The following is a 12187-nucleotide window of genomic DNA, read 5'->3' as shown; positions in this document are numbered from 1 at the left end:
AGTCCAAGATGTGATAGACTTACAATGGAAGAATTTTGGAAAATGCACATGAAGTCAGAGAGAGAATCAGGGGCTCTCTCATGTCCTGCAAATAACTGTCTGAGCCTCAGCAGCACCTAATTAAGAAAACAATTAAGACTGAGATAGGCACCAACCACGACTCCTCTGTCAGGATCATTGTAAGGTGCTGCCAAAACATTAGCCTCCCTTGATTTCAAGCATAGCCTGGAGAATGGCAGAAAGACACCAAGTGCTCCAGTTTGTGCAAGCATTGGAGCACAATCGTTTAGAAATCCAGTTAAAATCAAGAATGAGGATTGCAAGCTAAAGCAGTAAAATTTTATACTTCCTAAACAACAGGCAGGAAGGGGAAACAGTGGATCCTGGAAGAGCTGTCAGAGACAAAGACTGAACTATCTAGTACTTCTGCTGCAGTGAGCCCTGCTGAGACCCTGCTGGGAACAGCATGGTTCCCCCTGAAAGCCGGGTGCTTCATGCCAGCACTGACAGACATGGCATCGGTTCTGCTTATCCCACGCTCTCCTGCTCCAAGCAGCATCCTGCTCTTGAAAGTCAGTCTCCCTCTTCAGTCATCCATGAGTCTCACACGGTCAGACATGCACTGTGGATAGTGTTAGCTTTATGATTAGAGCTGTCTGCTGTGAGACACATTTTAAAATTCATGACCTTTCCCATCAGGGTTCAAAACCGGACTGGCCTGAAGATGAAAGACTGGCTTAGACTCCTGCTGTAAGCCGCTTCCCTTCTTTCCTCCCCCCAGTATTTCTCCTTCAGCATTTACTTCCAATTATTTTACAGACTGTCTTCCATTAACTGTGGTTTTAAAAATTGCTAATGAATTGAGGTAAATTAAAGTTCATCGGTATCTGAACCAAGCATGTGTTTCAACTTTACAGTCATGCCTGACTATCAAAGGTATCTTCTTTTGTCAGGTAGAAGATGCTCTAGGAAGCCTGCAGCTGGCCAAAAGAGATAGAGCTGAGTTTTGAAGGAAGAAAAACAAGAGGGAGAGCACTTACATTGGCTGTGAAAGAGGTATTTGCAGAGGGATTGGCCACAATACCAGCAAGATGAAGGAGGGGGTGGAGGAGGGGGAGAAGAGAGGAGGAAATGCAAAACCAACCACAGCACACGCATTGGCACTTACAGAGTCCTGGAGACTTTGCCAATGGAAATTAGAGGAATGTGTTTGCTCCTTGCCACAATTAGAAGCAACCGAACTGAAAAAAAATACTCCTCTCAGTGGGATTGTTGTCATGAATTGTATTTTACCACTCTAACACACTCCCACTGCTGGCTTTTTCTCAAGGAAAATCCATGAGAATAAGAATGCATTTTCATAATTTACACTCTGAAAACCAGGATGTTTCTGCCAGTTCCCAGCAACTGCATGAATCGTGTTTCCTAGTCAGGCTGGCCAGAAAACAACAATTCATTTCGCGAGGCACTTGGGGACTGAAAACAAGGCCTTCCGAATACAAAAAGGGGATTCTCACTAAATCTAAACCACGTGGGACCACTCATCGCCAACCACCCAGCAGGGAAGTGGCTGCACACGACTGCCAGCCTTTGCAGGGCTAGTCAGGGCACATGGTACAGCAGCAAGGGACGTCCTGAGCCAGGGAGAAGCTGTACTCGCCCTGGACAGCACTGCTGCTTGCATACTGCTTCTCTCCTCCACTGTCACCTCAGCCCTGGAAAAAATCCCCATCACTGCTGAGATGCCACTTGCCAGCCACCTGCAGTTGCCTTCCCAGTGTTGTCACTCCTCTCCTTTCACGTCTCACCATTTGCAGGCAGTGCCACACAGTAGGCTGGGCCCACCCCAGGCACAGCATCTCCAGCTGACCCTTTCTTGGCCAAAGAATATTTCCATACCTGTCACCTCTCCCTGGGACTACAGCAGGGTGGGAAGAGCTCAGGGAGGGGGCTGGGCAGAGACAGTCACAGATGGTGGTGCCCTCAGGGCCCCTAAAATAGCCACCACTGAGATGTTGCAGTGTAGATCCATGCACAGCCCACAGAAACAGTAGCAAATATCACTTTCACAGGAATTACCCATTTCGTGAAAACCATTATGTGTGCACCTATCATCAGCTTTGCCCTCTTCTTTGCTAGTGATGAAGCAAATCTTGACAGACAACCTCCATTGCCCTTCTTAAAGGTAGCAGCGGTAAACTACCCATTAGTATCTCTAGATGGCCTAGCAAGACGCATGACCATCCAAGCTCTCCATCGATGTTGCACGGAAGAGAACAGAGAAATGCCTCCGCGCTGGCACTGGACCCACGGAGATTAGCAAAGTCATTGTGCTGCTAAGTAACGTGGTGAGAAACCATGGATAGTCAGCCCCATGAGAACTCAGGCAGCCAAAAACTGCCTGGTGCCTGACCCTTGCATGCTGCTTAGTTGCTTTCAATGCAACAAAGCTTCACATATGCGTCTCTTGGCCTTGGTCACTGGTATTTGCAGATCCCGACAGCCTTGGCAGGGTAACCAACATTTTCTTAGCTCTGCAACTAATAGTGCTTCTTCCCTCTCATCCTTTAAAACCCAGCCTTCATGATTTCCACTGGTTTCCAGCCCTCTAGAGTTGCCAATAAGACATGCCTGGAGGATGAGAAGCTCGTGGCTTTTGTACAACACCAAGCAGAGCAAGCCTTTAAGCATAGCTCATCTATTTAGAGTGAACAGCCATCATCAATCCTTCTTCTCTCCAGAAAGGGCAAGTTCTGCCAGTTGGTGCCAAGGGTGGTACTATTTACTCATAACCTCAAAAAAGATACAACTGAAAACAGCAGAGCCCATTTGCGAAGACCTCTGTCTCTAGCTAGTTCAGCACGACAAGCAAGGGCTGGCAGGATTACATATTGTTGTACATATCATTGCTGCACAATGAGAAATTGTTTCATGTCAAAACAGGCCAATTGAAAGCATTTCTGTACCTCAGCTGAGTGAGAGTCCCCTTGCCATTACTTTGCATAATGCAGAATGAACCTCTGGACAGGGGCAGTGACTGATACCATACCATGCAAGAAGCTTACTCTCCTGGGAAACATAGAAGGTAAGGGGTATGGATTGACTTTGCTGAGTGGAAGTTCAAATTTATCACCCTTGATGTCTTGCCAGGAGTTCAGTGTTTGACTGATGAACATCCCCCAGGGGTAGGTAGAGGATGGAGATGAAGGTCTCTCTTTGCATGCACTTAGGCATGTTTTTTTCTGTCTAGTAAACAATGATTGGAGTTAATAACAGTGCCTGGTTTTGCTGTCTTGAGCTTCCCACAGCACAGTTAGGGGTGGTATGGAGACAAAGACTCAAGCTCTCCAGGATAAGGAGGATCATGGTGAACCACAGACCATGGGAGCAGTGCATAGAGCCATATATCAAGAGAAGAAAAGCAGAAGCTGTGATACAGGACTGCCAGTCTTTCACCCTCGGATTTACACACCTGCAAAAGCTAGGGCAAACTGGGGACATGACAAATGACAGGGATTAAGGGGCACACCATACCTGGTTTCTGGTGCTCCTTAGAACTGGCAATAAAACCTCACAATCCTCAAATAAGATGCAACTGAAATAGGCAGGGATAGTTTGCATTGATGTGTGACCCTTACCCTGCAATGTGTGAAGGGTAGCAAAGAAACATCCGGAAAACAGGCTCTTTCAGTTCCCAAGGCTTCTTTTCAAGTGCCTATTATTTAAAAAGAGTCTGGCTCCTGGGAACAGTGGGAATTCTCCTCTGTTCCTCAGAGCCTCTTGCAGTCCTTGAAAGTGGGAAAAAAAAAAAAAAAAAGAAAAATCAGTCCTTAGATGAAGGGAATATCCAATTTCTGTCCTGTAGAACACTTATTCTATAACAGCATAATGTTCACATTTTGAGACACAACCAGTTTCTGGCACTGCTGTGGCCCAGAATTGACCAGTATTATTTTTGGTTTTCATAATGGTCCACCACAGGATATGTGCTTTGACTACAGACACCTGCTTGTTCCATACTGTGCTGTCTGGAAGAGGACAACCTGCTTGATTTTCCAGCTATTGCTACTTTAGAAGTGCTCTTCATCAAAGACCTGAGTAAGCTCAGGATGTATCCAAATGATGCCAATGCAAACAACACCTAGAAAACATGTTTTCCTGTTGTTCTTCAAGAATGGCTTTGGATTGAAACTTTATAGTGTCCCTAGTTTGGCCTGGGGTAATTGAGTTGGTTTGTATCAAGCTAGCTGACATATAGAAGGGAGGTCCCTGACAGTGTGACTCCTCAGGGACAGGATTTTCCTTAGCAACCCAACTGAAGAGAGGGTAACTGTAGGTAGAGACCAGCCGAAATTCCTGGTAGCAAGCCTACAAAAATCCAATTCCAGTAGTCATCCAAGAGAATGGCAAATGCCATCATCTCACATCTCTTGATGAAGATGGATGTAAACATCTGACATCCAGGAACTTGGAGTACAAATCTCAGAAAAGGAACAAGAAATGATCAAAGATATAATTGCTGGGCTATGTGAGATTCAACTAGGCATGCCAATCGGCCAATACAGAATACAATACCGAATCTCTTTTGGGACTAAAGCTGATATTCAGTTACCCTCAGAAAATTTCGTATACAAATTTGACTCAACATCACTGAGATACTTGTTTTAGATGCTGAAGTGTTTCAGATCTGACAATAGATATTTTACCAGGGATTTTATCCTAGCAGTAATTGTATATGTTATTCTACTGGTTAGGGCACTGGGTTTTGGTATTGGATACACAGGTTTGCAATCTTGTCCTGAACTGAACAGCAGCCATCTGATGCCATACCCTGATTCAGCACTGAGGTGAAAATGAGATAATAGAAATGCATCGGTAAAAAAAAAAAAAAAAAGGCAAAAGAAGTTTTAATATAAAGCTGACATCAAACTCATTATTTGCACCTACTTCCACCTAGGCTGAACAAGGTTCTAAGAATCTGAAGATTTTTACTGTGCAAGTAGAAATGAGAATTCACTTGATATCATACCTCCTTAATCCACTTGCTTTTATGCTGCTATACTAGTGGATAATTCTGTTTTTAAAAGATTAAAAAAGGAAAAAAAAAACAAGCCACTAAATGGAGAACAAGGATGACACTGTATAGAAGTTTGAAAACAACCTAAAGAAATTCTGAACTCTTCAAGGGAACTCTATTAAACTCCGCAGGGCAATTTCAAAGTTCAACAAGGAAGTTTGTATCATTCTCTCTCTTATAGAATTTAGAGTGATTTTCACAGCCCTTATTTAATTACAATACATCCCCACTGGTTTCTTCTTCATCATATTCAATAAACAATTTTCAGATGGGATACCAGCATTTCATTGCCCTTTCATAAAATGGCAAATTTATTGTAAATTACATCTGCTTCCCCCATTATGGATATTTGATTTACTAGCACTCACAGTACAACACACCATTACTGAGGAAACTGTTGAATTTGGTCTGGAGGACATCAAATGAGGCACAAAATATGGAAGTTCTGAGAACAAAAATTTTTCACACCTCTGTGCATGCCAAAGCACACTGACCTGACAGGCACAGGGCAAATTTCTTCCTCTCCTGTGCACATGGGATGCATTAGATGCCTTGTGTATGCTTTGTTCCCTATCACTCTAAACAACTCTTTTCAGGAGAGTTGCTACTGCAGGAGCAGAAGCAACCAGAGCTTTCTGATGCTGTTTGTCTAGAAGCCTTTGATTTACACACAAAAGGACCAATCCTAAAATCCAAAGACCATCCTGCTATCTCCGGCTCCTCAGCAGGAAGCTTCTCTGCTCTGAAGCCAACTGGAGTGCTAGTCAACACTAACTGTGGAGGTTGGTGCAGACACCTCCACTGTGAAGAAAATGAAGGTGACCATTTACACCAAACAGCAAAATACATCATTTCATCCACTGCTTGTACAAAACAAGGATTTGAACATAAACTTAATCTAGAAGGTAGGAGGAAACACGAAACATTTGCTGCATCACATGCACGTTACTCAGCTTAGCACGCATGCATTTTTCAAGTCTATGCTTCTTTCTCTAACGGAAACCTTCAGATTTTGTTTATAGACATGCTGTTCATCTGTCTGCTCTCCAGAGACTGAATTTGGGGAAATCTCAAACTCCACTAGCAATCTCTTTCCAGAGAGAAGATCATCGAAGGCTTTTCATGTGTTTCTAAGATTTCCCCCAGCATGTGCATTGATCACTCACAAGGGCTCATTTCAGCTCCTCCATAACGAGCAGCCAGATGCACTCTGTGCTGAGTAAGAAAAAATGAGTGGCAGAGAAGAGATTCTCTTTAGTGTAACTCACTTCTTTTGCCATCACTTGAGCTTGTCAGGTTTGTTTTCTATTCTGCCCTTGTCTCCTCTTCCACCTTTGAGTCTATTAACACCTCTAAGAGGAAGAAAAATATCCAACTGTTCTCTCAAATTGGAACACACTTGATGAATACCTTGTACATGCAATATTATGCCATCTCCATGACCTCCTCAGAAACCAAATGTGTCAAATTCTGCTTGTTTTAAAAAATTCTGTCCTCTTCTAATTTTATTAGCTAAATGTTAGCTCCCAAAGGACATAACAAAGACCAGGGTATCAGGGGTTCCATACACTGGCAAACAACAATAGGGAAAGCAGAACTTGTTTCTAAAAAATGTACAACTCCAGCCTTGTTTACACTTGCAATTACAGCAAAGTAAAAATGCAGTTCACATTAGCAAAAAATGTTCCAGTTGCAGCCAGTTTCCTGCACAGGATAAACTACCCTAGCTAGAGGCAGTCCTTACTACTACAACCATTTCCATTTTAGAGCCTGCCACAATTATCACTGAGGCAGCTGTGTCACAGTTCTGCCTTGCTACCCAGTAACTGGCTGGGATCATATGATGAGTGTGCAGCATGTCCAAGGCAGGTAGAGGGAACCGAGGTGGCCAGGGAGGTGGGGTGAGGCCCAGTGTCATGGAGCTAGCCTGCAAAACCAGAGGTAGCAGAGCCCAGATCTCCTGGGCATCAGTTTGGAGGCACAGTTGGGAAATGCTTGCTCTCAGAACCAGACGGAGGGCCTGTGATGCAGCAATAGGATCGCAAAGGCAAAGGACTGGGAAAAAAAAAAGAAGGAAGAAATCTCATTCCTCAGTGCACAGAGCCAGAGTATGTATGGCACCCTGCCTGTGGGGGCACAGTCGCTCTGGGCCCTGCATGGCTGGTCCGTGTGGGTGCAGTGCTTGGCACCCAGTGGTGCTCACAAGGAAACCTGTGGTGCCTGGTGGCAACTGAGTACAAGCACTGCCCAAACCAGCACCGAGCGTGTCCCTGCTATACACAAATGTTCTGCCCAAGCTGCATATTTCTGCTCCATTTCCTAAGTTTTAGCTTATGTCTGGCAGATGAGACAGCATCCATCAATCAAACTCAGCAAGGCTGTTATCTGCAAGAGCAATAAGTCTCTCTCCATACTCTCTCCTCCAACTGCCTCCTCAGTCAAACCAACTAAGCCAAACCATCCTGGAGCTCTCAGGACAGGCCCATATGCCCAGCATCTGGAGAAAGCATGCAGAGAGCACAGCCTGTGCCTTGCCAGGGCCACGGTAACTGTTGGAGGTTTTCTTCTCCAGTACAGTCTGATCCAGATCCTCATGCAACCCATCAAAACAAGCAGACGGCAGCCACCTCTGGGTCCCTGCAGGGGCTCCCAGAAACCTCAGGACAACGTGACAAATGCTGTCTGGAGGAGCATCTCTTCTCACTCTTTCCATAGAAAGGATTTCCAAGTGATGCATATCCTGAGACGACAGATAACACTGACTATTGGAAACTCGCCTGAACATTACACTACTGGGATCTTAATAATATTATCCATACTATGTTGTATAATATACCTAACTGCATCTAAGAAAAAAGGAATAATTAGTAAATCTTGCTACTAAAACCTGTCAGAAAAATCATTAAGAGCAGTAAATTATGACAATAACAGAAAAATTTTACAAATGAAGGCCTGAAAATGTATGCAATTTCATGTTATGTTTGAAAAAGTAACTGCAAATTAAAAATAATATGCTCATAAACTTAAGCCACAGAAATGAAAGGCTACATGGATGTTAAATAATAGTAGTATATAGGGGGAAAAATACATATGCAAATCTACTTTGGACAGGACTAGCAAGAGGCTTAGACAAGGCAAGCAACTGCCTGCAAAATGACTAGTAGTGTTACCTATCCTTCTTTGTCTGTGTTAGCACCCCAGAGCCAAGGAGGCTGATGAGGGGCTGGAGGTGGAAGGGTGGCAGCCCCCCAGCCAGTGGAACCACCCCATGGCTCCCTGCCCACAGCAGTGACTTTAGAGAACCCACCAGCAGGCTCCATCCCTCTGCTGGCTGTGTCCACCTTCCCCTGCCTCCTCCCAGAGCTCCCCATCCAGCCCCACTCCAGCTCCCATTCCTCATACGTTACATGGAAACATTCAGCGTTGTCTGTGCAGCTGAGCAGTTTGAGCAATTAACCATTGCTATTTCAGAAATAACATTTGTAGTGTCAGAAAGCCAAAATAAACCATACCTTCCAAACTGATTTACTGTCTTTAATTTTTTCAGCAGGAAAAAGCCAAAGCCGTGCCAATAGCACATTACTCAGCATTAAAACTGCTAGTCTGGTCACCACGAGACTTGTGCTCTTCCCATGGATTTGTTACTTTCTAACTTTGACCTTGGCAGCCTGTTTAATCTCTATATTTTAACAAACAGCTTTAAAAGAGAAATTGGACTATTCAAAAAAAGGGCTCTGCACTGTGGAGAAGAAGGCATGGATTAAGTTAGTAATTAAATAAAATTAATTTCTCACTTCAAAATGGAGGGGGCACTGACTTAAACAGCCTTACACAAATTTAGAAATAAATACACGCACTTAAAACTCATAAGAGGCAGTTCAGACTTGAGTTGGAAAGAAAATGACAGTAAGAAGATCAACATAAAAGGGATTAGAAGAAGTTTGAAGGAAGGTTTGAAAAAGAAGTGTGATTGGCATGCAGAAGGTGGGCAGATTTTCCAGACACAGAAAACAGCATGAGAAAGACTTCCAGCGCCAAAGGAAACAAGATAAACGGCCTACCAAGCAAAGAAAAGTAAAAATGGGAGCTATGTTTCCAGCAAGATTGATGTCACTGTTGCTCCCACAAAATATGTGCAAGTATTTTGCAACATCTGTTCTCAGAATGTCACATTTCAGCAAGAATGGGCATTGCCCGCATGCGTAAGAACCTAAGTGTGCGTATTTGTATTTTGCATGGGCTTGTCGTGTTGGTGCAACTAGAAGCTGATGTTTGAAAATTTGGCCCCGAATAGCTTCACTGGAAGCAGAATGTAGACAGATTTCTATGAATCTCAATGTGTTTTATTTTTATGGCACTGTCTTTGCTGAATCCAGCAGAAATACCATTACCGTGATAAGCTGTCATGTCATGTGCCTAACCAACCCACATAAAAAGCAGGGAACCTTTATGTGACGTAATGAATTCATATATTAGCAGACTAGTACCTATAGAGTTGAATATCAATATTTTAATCAAATGTGGTACAAGGACTACCACTTCTTGAGGTTGCCATTGCTTCAAATGGAAGTGTTTGCTGGTCAGAAGGCTAGCACTCGAAACCGCATGGGGAAAAGAAAAGGAGCAGGCAAAAGATGTGTTTGCACAAAGAGCTTGTGGATCACAGCTATGGAGAAGCCTGAACAGGATCAAAAAAAAGGAACTGAATTGGGATTTTGTTGGGCAGAACAAGATATTCCTAATTTTATGAACACCTACCATGATCTCTCCACAGGATTTCTGCCTCGGCTGGCTGGGAGGCACTGAGCATGAATCAAGATGGGGCAGTAAAGGTGACTGCTCCTCGTATTACTTCTGTCTTGCCTGTTGCAAAAGGGGGTACTGAGACTGAAGATTACAGTAGAAGAAAGGAGAGCAGACAAATACTTGCCAGAGGAGCTACATCTGCCTGCTGTGGAACCCGGGGAGTTTCTTTAGACCAAATGGTTCATAGAACTTCACCAGTGCAGAGCTCAGAGTACTACCTCTGAACTTGGCAGAACCATTTGCTGACCAATAGCAGCCAAAATGGAAGTCAGTAGGCTGTATAAAATGCAGACTTAGGACTAAGGTGATAAACAGCATGTAGTCTGGAAAAAAAAATAATATTAGGTGTCTAAACATTGCATTCGCTTTGACCTTGATCCTGCACCCTTTGCTGTTGCTCTTAACTACAGTGTGAAAGCAATGCTCTTCCATCTTATGGTTCTACTATGAAAATAAACCCATTAATATTTTTAAAGCATTCAGAATACTGTCATGCTGAATGACAGCAAAAAACCCTCTGAGGAAATTAATAACTCTGTCTTCAGTGCAGTATCTGAATAGGATGTTGGAATTAAGGGATCAGCTTCTCCCTTCCCTGCTCAAAAATGATGAAGAAAAACTACTGAATAGCTGCTTAGTGAATGAGGACTGTCAATCCCAGGGACTGGATGAGGCACTGTCCTGTGACGCTCATTTGTAACTGTGTCCTTAAAGTCTATACCATAATACACCTCCACAAGGCAGCCAAATCACACTGGCAGCTCCTCTCTGGCTGTGGTTACAGTTTGGACTGGCAAGGAGGTGCGTGAAAGTCCATGTGCACAGCACTAGTTGACCAGCTATGAAAAAAAGCATTCCCATCTCCAACAGGATTTAATTCTCCGTGTTGACTTCCAACGTAAAGTGTATCATCCTTACACAGCCTATGCAAAACACCCACCACACAAAACACAAGGAGCTCTGGAAGGGACAAGATAAGGCAATGGAGATGGAAGGGGATGAGTGGTAACCCCACCTAGCCAGTGGGGAGCCCCCAGGAGGTAAAGTCAAGAGCAGCAACCCCGAGGCACAAACGGGGAAACTCAGCGGGGCATGGGGAAGGGGAGCTGATGCAAAGACAAGGACCAGCTGTGTGGGCCAGTGCTGGAGGAAGGAGTTGGCAGAAGGAGTAGCCAACAGCAGCCATAGGGAATTTCACTGCATGGAAATAAGGTATGCAATTAAGTCATGCCTGAAAAAAAATTCTCTTAAGGGCCCAAAAGCTATGACAGGGAGGGAGAACAAGACCCCCCCGTAAAGATGTTTAAAATTACTCTCATTAATATCAGAGCCATAAAACTCTACCTATTGATGCTAAAACTCTGAAAGGGAAGGCTACGAGCACTGAAATCCAGGTGAGAAGTAGCTGGCATTCTGGTAGAGGATGTCACCAAGCCAAATCTTCCCCTGGCACTCCTGGGATCCTTGAGCTCCTCTCCAAGGCAATAGATTTTTCCCCTGCCTTGTCCTGCAGGTAATAACGCAGGGAGCCCTACCTTGCACTTGGGGCAGGATGCCCAGCCAGTGCTGTCCACAAAAGAAGTCAAACATCAGAAATAAGCACCCATGGAAAATAAACCACCATGAGCTGAACCAAAAGAAGCTGCGACCCTGAGCTCAAAAGCAGAATGCCATTGTTGTTTCAAGGGCTGAGTTTGTTCCCTATTGTGAGCATGGTAAATTTTTATATACAGATCTCCCTTTCAAAAATGCCAGCCCTTTCCTAGCCCTGCACTTTGAGGTGATTGTTGCTATTTGTGAATGATTTGGGAATTAATTAATGTAAAGCCAACCGGCTTATAAATGGTTGGCATTGTGAACAGCCCCAGAATCATGGGGAGTGCAGTTTATGTGGTCAGAGCCACATTCAGTGCTGTATGTCAAGAGAGAAGATTTATTATCACAGTAGGTCCATTTTCCAAAAGTTTGCAAGGGTTGTTTCATAATGAAGGGGCACTTTTCACAGCACAGTCAGCAGCTATTTTTTTCTGAGGTGTATTATAAATCCCAACTAGAAAAAGAAGATGGGGGAGGGTTATTTAGCACAGAGGGCATGAAATCTCAGCATAGAAACAGCATAAATAATATATTTACTACTGAAAAAAGAAAATAGAAACAGGAAAAAAAAAAACCTTTTAAAATATAAAGGAAACAGAATACAAAGTAGTAAACTTATTTCTAATCTGATGACAAGAGTTAAACTCCCACATTACAACTAAATAAATTAAATGAGCCTACCAAACTGGATTATAACCTATAAATATT

The sequence above is a fragment of the Corapipo altera genome, unplaced genomic scaffold, assembly GCF_003945725.1.
Source record: "Corapipo altera isolate COAL_440 unplaced genomic scaffold, ASM394572v1 60, whole genome shotgun sequence".
NCBI lineage: Eukaryota > Metazoa > Chordata > Aves > Passeriformes > Pipridae > Corapipo > Corapipo altera.
The sequence above is the reverse complement of the archived record's forward strand: the minus strand, read 5'-3'. Positions refer to the sequence as shown.